General features: G+C 45.7%; 1 protein-coding gene across 2 annotated transcripts in view; it reads right to left on the bottom strand.

The window, feature by feature from the left end:
* NCK1 (NCK adaptor protein 1) overlaps positions 1–12,252 on the bottom strand; it is a 137,037-nt gene that overhangs the window by 89,907 nt on the left and 34,878 nt on the right. The window lies entirely within an intron of this gene.

Below are 12,252 nucleotides of genomic sequence, written 5' to 3'. Positions count from 1 at the left end.
TATACCGACAGAATTATCCGTGTTTTTCACCATAGAATTTACATGATCTAGGCAGAGCTCAGTACAGTTGTTGCCCTCGGTCAGGCTATTCTACCAACACAAATAAATCAAGTGTCCAGGAGTTTATAGCAATTAACTTTAAGTACCTTCCGACTGCTTATGAAAATGTGGGCACCAAGTCACAGTGGATACTGAAGTATTAATATCAAACATTAATTTGGAAGCCACAAGGAAGTTTTAACCACACGAAACAAAGATGTGTATAATCAAGATCTTCGCCATAGAAAATTATTACTATGTCTTACTGAACAATCTATATAGTGTTCACTCTAGCTCCGGCGGCAGGCAGGGCGCCGGAGCTAGAGAGGGCAACCTTAAAAGGGGGCGTGGTCATGAAAAGGGGGCCTGTCTATAAGACGCGTCCCCTTTTCGTCATACTTGGGGGCATGCCCGGCGCTTACGGACATGCCGGGCAGCCCCCAAGCGCTGCAGAAAGGGAGAATAGATGCCGGGCGCATGCGCCCGGCGTCTATTCTCCGGCGGTGACCGGGACGTCACCGCATGTTTCTCCACCCGCGGGACACTGCGTCCCACGGGTGAGAACGGCACCCGCAGGCTGTGAGGGCAGGGTGCTTTTTGCCCTCCAGAAGGAGGGCAGGGCGCCGCGCCCCGCTAAAACAGCCTAGCGGGAACGCTATTATATATACACCCATCACGATAAAACCGCCTGCCTAATATTGTGATGCTAAAAACTACTCTGTCCCGTCGAAGCATGGACTCCACAAGACCTCTGTAGGTGTCCTGTGATATCTGGCACCAAGAAGTTAGCAACAGATCCTTTGAGTCCTGTAAATTGTGAAATGGGGCCTCCATGGCTCAGACTTGTTTTTCAGCACATCCCACAGTTGCTCGATAAGAGATCTGGGGAATTTGGAGGCCAAATCAACATCTTGAACTCGGTCATGTTCCTCAAACCATTCCTGAACACTTCCCACAAAAACATTGCCAAAAGCATCACACTGCCTCAGTCAGCATGCCTTCTTCCCATAGTGCATCCTGGTGCCATCTATAACCCCAGGAAGACGGGGCACATGATGGTCAACACATGATGTAAAAGAAAACATGTTTCATCAGACCAGGCCACCTTCTTCCATGGCTCCACGCTCCAGTTCAGATGCTCACGTGCCCATTAGAGGTGCTTTCGGCTGTAGAAACAGGGGTTAGCATGGGCACTCTGACTAGTCTATGGCTACGCACACCTTTATATCATAGCCAGCATGAACGTTTTCTGCACTTTGTGCTACAGTAACTCTTTCAGGGAATCTGACCAGACGGGCTAGCCTTCGCTCCCCTTGTACATCAATGAGCCTTGGGCACCCATGATCTTGTCACCGCTTCACCGGTTGTCCTTCATTTGACCACTTTCAGTAGGTACTAACTACTGCATATTGGGAACACACCACAAGACCTGCTGTTTTGGAGATGCTCTGTGTCTACTCACCACAATTCGGCCCTTGTCAAAGACGCACAGATTACGCCTTACGTTTGTCTATATATTTCCTGCTTCCAACACATCAAATTCAAGAACTGAGTGTTCAACTTGTTGCCTAATATATCCCACCCCATGACAGGTGCTATTGTAACAAGACAATCAATGTTATTTACTTCACCTATTACGATTATTGCATGCGTGTTTAAAAGAGGGACTTTCTTTCTTTAAACGTATCCAAAGACCTCATCCTTTCCTTAACCAATACAACAGACGTCAGGACCATGATTAAAACAAGAAATGGTGGAGTACAGAGGCAGTGGCATCTCCACCAAAATGTAGAGAACTAGTTTAAAATAATTACAAAATAAAAAAGTTTAAACACGGATTTAGTCATTTTATTGCCCTTAAAGGCTTACTTTCCAGCACACAACACAAATAAATGAAACCATTTGCGGTTAATATGAAAATGCTGTGTTTGTGCTCTATATTCGGGAAAAGGCCATGAGATGTGTGCACACAGCTGGAATCCATGAGTGGTCATCAATGGCCATGTCTGCTCCCCCCACTTTCCCTTCCACACAAATACCACCAGGAAATAAAGAACTTCTACTTGCAGTGTGGAGGCCGAGCAGTGGAGATGCAGATTGTAAACATATACAATGGTGGTGCCTTCAATGGGCTGCTTAGCCGCCGTTTGGTAAAGGCACTGGTACAGCATATACAAACATGCCTTCGGTAAAAACTTTTTATAGATTTACAAAGAATTTTATGCAAGATAGATCTTATAGGATGCAATAATTGCTTTTAGTATAGTGAAAAGAAAGCCACAATTGAAAGAAACAGACTGCGCAGACCTATAAAGGACATATTTAGACCCTTCCACAGGGGCTATTAGACTGCAATTATTAAAAAAGCAGATTTATCATGGGGGGGGGGGGGGGGGAATTTACTTAGCAGCGAGGGGATGTAGCTCCTGGGATGAGTATCCAGAGCTATTCATTCGCCCGCATTATAATCCCACAAATAGAGGATTTCTGTTTGCACACTCCTGAGGTGCGAACGGAAATATGCACTAGTTAGCACCTCTGGGCTAGTCGTGGTGTTATTGCAGTAACAGCATCGCATCTGGTGCTTTAGTCGGGGAATGTAGTTTATTCGACTAAACTTCCGGCGTTAGTTGTGGTACACTGAATATCTCTACTTCCGTGGCGTTACTATTAAATAGCTCCAGGAACTAATCCCAGGAGCTTACATCCCCTCACTTCTAATTGAATTCTCCCCTGTGTTTCTTTAAGGCAGTGGTTCCAACCCTGGGTGACACGGGTTGGTGGTCCAGGACCAAATCCAAAATTTTTATGGTCAATGTGATAGGCAGCCACCAGCACTGGTATTGCCAATCATAAAATATGTGGACAAATAGAATTGCAACCTTGTCCACGGCCACATAACTGAACCTAAGGCTGACAGGAAGCACAATTTACTTAATTTGATCAAATTTTTCTGAATTTCTCAATAAGAAACTTTTGACCTAGGGGTGCTAAGAGAAACTTATTGATACTCTTCTAGGGCATCATGATTCAAGAACGTTTAGGAACTACTGCTTGTAACCAAGTTTTTAAGTCTCTGCTGTGCAATACTGTGGAATAAAAGGTTTTTATATTGGCTAAAAGAATAAAATAAACTCCCATGAGAAGCAAGATGTCCACACGCACAGGTTATATACCTCAGGACTCATGGGCGCAATATAAAGGGTAAAGTGTGCGTCCGCTCAGGACTCATGACGCAATACAAAGGGTAGTGTGCGTACTCTCCACCTCTCTTCCATTGTCCAGTACAGAGGCGCACACAGCATAGGTGGATTAAAGAGAGCTAGGTTAAATCCAGCCCTACAGTGATCAAACCACAGCTGCATGGTGTCTACACTTATTATGACAAAACTTACAAAATAGTAGAGATGAGCGGGTTCGGATTAGTTTGGTTTTTCCCGCCAAAAATAGTGTCTCGTAAAGAGGCAAAACGTCATCTTTCATGGACAAACATCATTCCTGGACAAAAGTACAGGAATGATGATGTTTGTCCTTGAAAGATGACTTTTTGCCTCTTTCTGAGAGACACGATTTTAGGCGGGAAAAATCTAAACTTGGCGGGAAAAACCGAACTAATCCGTACCCGCTCATCTCTAATAACAAGACGTGATGCAATTATTATCCTAGCTAGGCACTTACAGAAGGGTCATCATACACCTGCATACTTCTCCCACAATTTTGCATGTTAGGCCCATACTCAATTAGTTTTGCCTCAGCGAAAAAGTTCAGCCCACCAAACTTTTCGCTGCCTGCGCATGTTTTGGAGGTGAAAACGTTTCTTGCGCGCTCCCGATTTACTCCGTATTAAATTCCCAAACAGGCCAAAACGGACCTGGCGAATGTGAACCAGGCGAAAAGTGCAGGATGAATTGGGGGAATCACTCTGCACCCCAGAAAAAGATGGGCTGACTTCCGAAATTATGGTAGTTTAGTATTAGCCCTAATTGAACCACTTAGGGTACTTAAGTGGGGGTAATTGGTTGCTAATAGCATCTAGGTAAAAAAGTGGTGAAGAACGGCATAAAGCAGTGTTTTTGGAGAAAATAAGTAGCCCAATAGGGGGCTTGAAAAAGGGTACTAGCATATTTTTATGTCTCTAAAGTGAGGTTTTAGAACAAGTGAAATTCCGTCATACAAGCCAACTGCAATCCCAAAAACACTTGGCCCCTTCTTAGAGCACCCCCAGAAGCTTAATTTGCTAGTTTTTTTTAAGTTGTCCCCCACTTTTTCCATTTTCACCACAAAATTTCAAAAAGGCGTTTCTTGGGGTGTTCCGGGAATTTTTATTTTTTTTGGGATGAATTGTCCTTTATGGGGTGGTACCATAGTTCTGGGTGGTTTCCCAACATCTCCACCCCAATAAATAGATTTTGCACTTTTTTTCTCCTGCCATTCTGTGGAGAAAAAGTTTTGCCTATTTCAGTGCATTTACTTTTCGCTTAGGCAAAAACAGACTGGAATTGAATACAGAGATACATTTTCAGACGAAATTATCTAAAAAAAAAACGTGCGAAAACGGCTTCTCGCTATCATCCACTAGGGGACACTGGAGGTGCTTACGCTGGGGTATAGAGGCGTGGATAACTGGAGCTGGCACTTTAAATAATTTAGAAGTGTGAAGCTCCTCACCCTCTATGCCCCATCAGCCCTCAGTTTAGAAAATGTGCCATTGGAGCTGGTCACTATCTGCTGTGCTCCAGCAATAAACTTATTTTTTATAGCTTTTATTATTTTATAAAAAAATTTTTACACTTATTAGGTACCCTTCGCCACCTCTTTAAAGGTGGGGTCTGGGTACCTGGCGCCCTGTACTTACTAGAAGCAGGAAGGAGGGCAGTGCTTAGACTAAAAGCACTGAGAGCTCCTTATCGCCACAGCACATGTCAAACAGGACGAAGAGAGCGCTGAAGCAGACAGGCTGCCTGCCAAGAGAGACTTCCAACGGGGACACGCAGTGAGTATTAGCTCTGCACATCCCCCGGCTCAGCACTTAGTAAGAAGTGCCTGCGCTGGGTTAGGAAGAATAGCACTAAAGCGCGGCTTCCTGCTTCTCCCTCTCCCCGCTGATACACATGGAGTAGCGGAGGGGGAGGAAATGGCCACAGATAACAGCCATCTTTGGAGCCCTCGGGGCATAAAAAAGGGTCGGAGCTTAGGCAGCGCGGGCTCTCTCTCCTCTATGCGGCAAGCGGCTGCCGTTTTCTTGTTGCTAATGCTGTATCTCTCCTTCAACCAGGAAGTGTGCAGTTTTGACACAGGATCCTTGGCAAAGGCAGAGTGTAGCTGCAAGTTACACAGAAGGCTGACCTGACCACACCCCTGGTACAGAGGCTGTGAGTAATTCACTGGGGTATATATAAGTGCAGGGAATCTGATCTGTGGGAAGGGAGTGGTCCCGACAGCCGGCTTCCTGACTGCTTTATCCCGGCGTGGGTTAAATGACAGGCGTCATTTATATCTAGACGCCTGTCATTTTCCCAACACCGGGCGCCGCGAGCGGAAAGCCACGGGGGGGGGGGCTCTTAGGGTTAGGCACCCCCCGTAAGGGTTAGGCTAGGGGGAGGGAAGGTTAGGGTCAGGCACCCCCCCAGGGGACTTAGGGTTAGACAGCGGGGAAGGGAGGGTTAGGCACTTACAGGGGGGATTAGGGTTAGGCACTTGGGGGGGATGTTAGGGTTAGGCACCCCTAAAGAGGGTTAGAGGGGTTAGGTTAGTTATTACTTACATGAGGACGATCGGAATTTCCAGCACTGTCGGGCTGCCGGGAATCGAATATTTCATACCGATTCCGTATCTCCTCCTCTGTGTCCCAAACCAGCCTTCTCTTTCTTTACTCTGTTTATACGCTGTCCCTTTGTGTTTGGTGACTGTGTATCCATGGCAAACAGAACTAAGGCTTCTCAGAAAATGTTTGTCTGTTCAAAGTGTAACAACAAACTAAGCAAGCCGCATGCCACTGGGTCCACGTTATGTGATGCTTGTACAGCAATAGATCCAACTACGACTATTACTGCCTCACCTGCTCCTCCATGGGCCGCTGACATGGTAGGAGTTATGTCAGACTTATCGTCAGAGTTAGCTGAGGTGCGTAAGTCTCAACCTCCCTGGGTGGCAAGGCTAACCAAGTCTCTAGACACCCTGGTAGAGGTTATGGGTACAGCGACGTCTGCACCCTCCACTTCCTACCAAAGACCAACACAAAAGCATCCTCTATCAGCTGTTCTCCAGCCTGTGGAGTCGGACGAAGAATTCCTTGCTACGGAAGATACCGAAGACTGTGAATTGGAGGAAGCTTTACAGGACGGTGCCACTCAGGGAGTTAGAGTCCACATCTCCCGGGGTGGAATCTTTAATTTTGGCGTCAGAAAAACCTTGAATTTACCTGAGGATTTAAATTCCTGAATCCCAGGAGTGTGAATTATTTCATGAACAACTTAAGAGCTCTGCGGTTTATCCGTTCTCACAGCAACTTCAACAGCAGCTCTCAGTGGCCTGGAAACAACCGGATAAACAGTTCCAAATTCCGCGCCGGTTTCAATCATCCATGATGGAGAAGTGGGAAACAGCCCCTCCAGTAGATGCGTCCGTCTCCTGTCTCTCTAAGAAAACAGCACTCCCAGTACCGGGAGCTACAGTATTAAAAGATCCTTCGGATTGTAAGTTGGAGACAACGCTAAGATCTATTTATACTGCAGCGGGTGCTCAATTTAGGCCCACACTTGTTCCCTCTTAGTTAACGAGGCTGTGGTTTGCTGGGCTGACCAGTTGATCACAGGTTTGGACTCAGTTACTTCCAGGACAGAGTTACGTCTACTAGCAGAACACATCCGTGAGTCTGCAGTTTACCTGGGAGAAGCTCCAAAAGATATCACAGTCAGATTAGTGCTCGCAAATCTGCTTCTGCGATTTCGGGCTGCAGAGCCCTTTGGTTGCGCACTTGGCAAGCCGGAACAGAATCCAAGCGCGCGGTGGAGGGTTCACCATTCGCTGGAGACATGCTGTTCGGGCCGGAATTAGACAAATGGATATTCCAAGCCACAAGGGGTAAGTCTTCCTTTCTCCCGTCAACTGCACCGGCTCCCAGAAGATCTTACACTGGACCTTAGTTTCATTCCTTTCGTGCGCCACATTCATTTCGTGGTAGAGCCAGAGGTGCTCCCACGCAACAGAGGTAGAGGTCGCCCACACACGGTTGCACGTAGACAGGTGCCTAAACCAGCTGAGAGACACATGGCATGACTGTCTTCTGTCCCACCTGGGACCACCTGCAGTAGGAGCCCGCCTGTTCTTCACTACAAGTCTGCCAATACCTGCAGACAAGGCCAGGGTTCAACAGGAGGCTATCCAGTCTCTAGTAGTATCTGTACTAGTTCCGGAATATCAACAAGGTATGGGGTTTTACTCAAACCTGTTTGTAGTACCCAAACCGGATGGCTCGGTCAGGCCCATCTTAAACCTCAAATCCTTGAACCTGTATCTGAAGATGTATTGTTTGAAAATGGAGTGTCTGCAGTCAGTCATCGCATATTATCCCTGGATATCAAGAATGCCTAAATCTCCATGTTCCCATTTGGGAACCACACCAGGCCTTTCTGCGTTTTGCCATATTGAAAGATCATTATCAATTTTGGGCATTACCGTTCGGGTTATCCTCAGCTCCCTTAATCTTCAAACTCATGTCAGTCATGATTGCTCTCCTTCGGTCATCAGGAGTGAACATAATCCCTTATTTGGACGACCGTTACTCAAGGCTCCATAGGTATCTATCAAATCATGCCTTACTGACATATCACACTCTAACCCAACACGGTTGGATAATAAACTTCAAGAAATCTAATCTCAATCCGTCCCAGAAACTCCTGTTTCTGGGCATGATCGTAGATACGGCATCACAGAGGATCTTTGTTCCAATAGATAAAGCCCGGGATATCCGGTTGTAAGTTCAGCTGGTCCTCAGAAAAAAGGTGGTGTACCTGCTTCTTTGTCTGCGTCTCTTGGGAAGATGGTAGCTGCTTTAGAGGCACTACAGTTTGGACGGTTCCACTCCAGGGTGTTTCAGCTGGACCTACTAGCACAGGGGTCAGGGTCTCATCTGCTTCTACATCAACAGATCTGTCTGAGCCCGGTTACCAGAGTGGCCCTTCTCTGGTGGACATAATCCACAAATTTTATAGCGGGCCGAAGATTCGGAGTGTGGAACTGGATCATTGTAACAATGGATGCCAGCCTTCGAGGATGGGGAGCAGTAGTCCTCGACTATCACTTTCAGGGTCGTTGGTCCTCTCTAGAACAAAGGTGGCCCATAAATGTGTTGGAACTCAGAGCGATTTACAATGCTCTGATAGAAGCAACAGAGTTTCTAAGAACTCGTCCGGTAAGAGTTCAGTCCGACAACGCGACGGCCGTCGCGTACATCAACCGCCAAGGAGGGACTCTGAGTCGCAGGGTGATGTGAGAAGTAACTCATGTTCTCAGGTGGACCGAGAACCAGTCTGTAATCCTGTCAGCGGTATTCATCCCGGGTGTGGACAACTGGGAAGTAGATTACCTAAATCGCCAGGATATCCATCCCAAGGAATGGAAAAGTCATCCAGACGTGTTCAACGCACTGATACGTCGATGGAAATGTCTTCAAGTGGACCTCATGGCATCACAAATGAATAGTAAGCTCCCAGTATACGTGTTAAGAAGTTGAGATCCGCAGGAAGAAGCAGTAGACGCTCTGACAAGTCCGTGGATCTACGACTTAGTTTACCTTTTTCCTCCGATTCCGCTTCTTCCTCGTCTTCTAAAAAGGTTAAAACATGAGTCAGCCTCTGTCACTCTCGTGGCTCCGAACTGGCCTCGGAGAAGTTGGTTCTCGGACCTTCGGTCCCTATTGTCAGACGATCCGTGGGCCCCTTCCTCTGCGCCCGGATCTTCTACAGCAAGGTCCTTTCGTACACCCCAAGTTAGCGCAACTGCATTTAACGGGGTGGCTCTTGAAACCGATATCCTAAGATGCAGAGGCATCCCAGACTCTGTTATTCCCACCATGCTACGCGCCAGGAAGCCAGTTTCGGCTGCGCATTATCATCGAATTTGGCGTTCTTATATCTCACGGTGTTCCAGTCGGGGGTTTCCGTCTAGGACTTTTCGGTTGTCCCCGTTTCTGAGTTTTCTTCAGGCAGGTCTAGATTCTGGCCTACGACTTGGAACTTTAAAAAGGTGCAGGTTTCTGCCCTTCCCATTTTCTTTCAACAGAAATTGGCCCTCAATCTTGAGGTGTAGATGTTTCTTCAAGGGGTCTTGCACGTGCTGCTCCTTTTGTACCTCTGATAGCTCCCTGGGACTTAAACTTAGTGCTTTTGTTTCTTCAGTCGTCCATGTTTGAACCTTTGGAAGAGGTTGATCTTAAGTACCTGTCTTGGAAGACGGTCCGCCTCCTGGCTCTAGCTTCGGCTCGTAGAGTTTCGGAATTGGGTGCTCTGTCCTATAAGCCACCTTACCTTACGTTTCATGCTGATAGGGCGGAACTCCAGACGGTAGCCGCCTTCCTTCCCAAGGTTGTGTCGGCTTTCCATATCAATCAGCCTATTGTGGTACCGTCTTTGGTGGAGGACTCCGGTGGTTCTTCTACCTTGGATGTGGTTAGAGCTCTCCGCATCTATGTTGCCAGAACAGCGTCCCTCCGTAAGTCCGAGTCGCTTTTTGTCCTCTATGATGCTGTTCGGAGGGGTTGACCAGCGTCTAAGCAGACTTTGGCACGTTGGATCAGACGGACTATTCATCAGGCTTATGTTCGTGCCGACCGTCCGCCTCCTTCGTCCATTTCGGCTCATTCCACGTTCTGTGGGTGCTTCTTGGGCAGCTGGTAGGGGAGCCTCCACGTCACAATTGTGCCGTGCAGCCACTTGGTCTTCAGTTCACATGTTTGTGAAGTTTTACAAATTTGATACATTTGCTGCTTCGGCATCCCGTTTTGGCTGCCTTGTTCTGCAGGTGCAGCAAAGCCCTCCCGCCCGTGGGGAAAACTTTGGGACGTCCCCAGCGTAAGCACCTCCAGTGTCCCCTAGTGGATGATAGAGAAAATGGGATTTTGGTACCTACCGGTAAATACTTTTCTCCGATTCCACAGGGGACACTGGACGCCCACCTCTGCACTCTTAGCCTGCCTGTTCGGCTTGTTCCGTTTGTAGTATGATTTGGTTATTGTGTATTGTTCTCTCCTTTTTTACTCCAATTATTCTCCATCTCCTCTCAGTCTTCATTCTCTAAACTGAGGGCTGATAGGGCATAGAGGGGGAGGAGCTTCACACTTCTAAATAATTTAAAGTGCCAGTTCCAGTTAGCCACGCCTCTATACCCCAGCGTAAGCACCTCCAGTTTCCCCTGTGGAATCAGAGAAAAGGATTTACCGGTAAGTACTAAAATCCCATTTTCACCTCTGGTTGAATACGGCCCTTAGTTTGCAAATACTATACTAGGTCCTTAGCAACTGGTATAAAGTCACAGGTAAAGAATAAATAAGCATGGCGAGGGGCACTCATATCGGATCTGTCTTTTGCCTTTTTACAAATATTGCATAATTTTCCCTCAATTTAGCATTTTACTTTACTAATAGTGTAAGAGGTACTTAGGATTAGCATTTTTTGTTGCAAAGCAATTCGTATAAAGTTACAGAGATCAATGCATGACGAGGGCCATTGATATCGGACCGGTATTCCTCTTTTTACTCTAGATTGTGTACTGCTTCCTCAATTTTGTATCTTAGTATGCATATAATGTAATAGGCACTCAGGATTAGTGTTTTGGCGCAGCCAAGCCTCAGTCTGTGGATCGTAATAGAGGCGGCGATTTGGTGCAACCTCATAATAGGTGTATGTGGACATATATGCAATGCAACTTCTACAAGCTATATGTAGCAATCTGTCTAAATAGACAGACATGTGGAGAACATACAAACTACTCACATAGGGGCTCATTTATCAATGAGTTTTATAATACGCAACGAGTTTAAAACTCATTGCGTATGTTAATGCTGCTCCAGTCAATCAGCTTCTGTCATCTGTATGAAAAGTAACAGTTGGTAGCTGACTGGCTTGAGCACCATATAACTATCAAAACTTGTTGCGTATGATAATAATAATATGGGGCTCATTTAGCAACAAGTTTTAACAGTTACTTATATAGTGCAGCATATTGCGAAGCGCTTTACAATTGGGAGCAAACAGAAATATTTACTGAATTGCAGGTTTTAGAAGTGGGGTTGTTGCCCATAGCAACCATACAGCAAAGCTGATCTATTACCAAGAGATCTTACGAAGCATCAGTCGCCCAGCCACATGGACTGATTTAGAAAAACCCACAATTTATTCCAAATCCTACTTACACAGCACTTTTACATGCCGTTCAAAAGGTCAATACCACTCAACTAATCGATGACATCAGAAATTAGAAGTAGCACACACTTGTAAACAGTATCACTGCCTAACATTACACTGTGCTGTGCCAGATTCTCACATCTGTGAAGCATCAATACTTTGCCCGAGGAACTCAAATCATGTGAAATCCAGGATTTGACCACGTTTATTGTTTTTTAAACTCCACCTGCTAACTAAATGATGGCGGCTAATCACAAATACTTCATGAGACTCGAAAAACAGCACAAAAGCACACTCCCGACAATTGCAAGCTACAATTAGAAATGCCTATTCGCGGTAATCACCTTGAGTGTGATTTTTCTACAAAATGCGACCTGGGAAAAGTGGGGAGACCCATCCTGGACTCCAAAAAAGTGACAACTTCATTAGCAGAATCATACAGAAGGCTGTTAGTCGGCATAAGGAAAGTATTGGAGGTTTTCAAACCGTGTCAAATGGCTGATTAGTACATTTAAAAAAAAATAAATAGCAAACTTTTGTCTTGTAAGCACAAACGAGTTAAATGAAAAAATGCAATAAAAGTAGGGGGGAAAAAAAAAAAAGGTGATTTTGTGATAATTTGAGGCCAATTTACATTTTACTCTAAAAAAGTATAATAAGCAATTATTTTCATTAAAAAATACTTTAATGAAATTTGGGATGCCTGAACTAATGAAAAAGTTGATTTTGGGGTAATTTGAGGCCATTTTATTTAACACCCAAAAAGTGTAATTAATGGGCCAATTAAGCTAATGGAAAACTTAAAAATGCC

This window comes from Taudactylus pleione, unplaced genomic scaffold (assembly GCF_031769625.1).
Source record: "Taudactylus pleione unplaced genomic scaffold, aTauple2 ptg000142l, whole genome shotgun sequence".
NCBI lineage: Eukaryota > Metazoa > Chordata > Amphibia > Anura > Myobatrachidae > Taudactylus > Taudactylus pleione.
The sequence above is the reverse complement of the archived record's forward strand: the minus strand, read 5'-3'. Positions and strand labels throughout refer to the sequence as shown.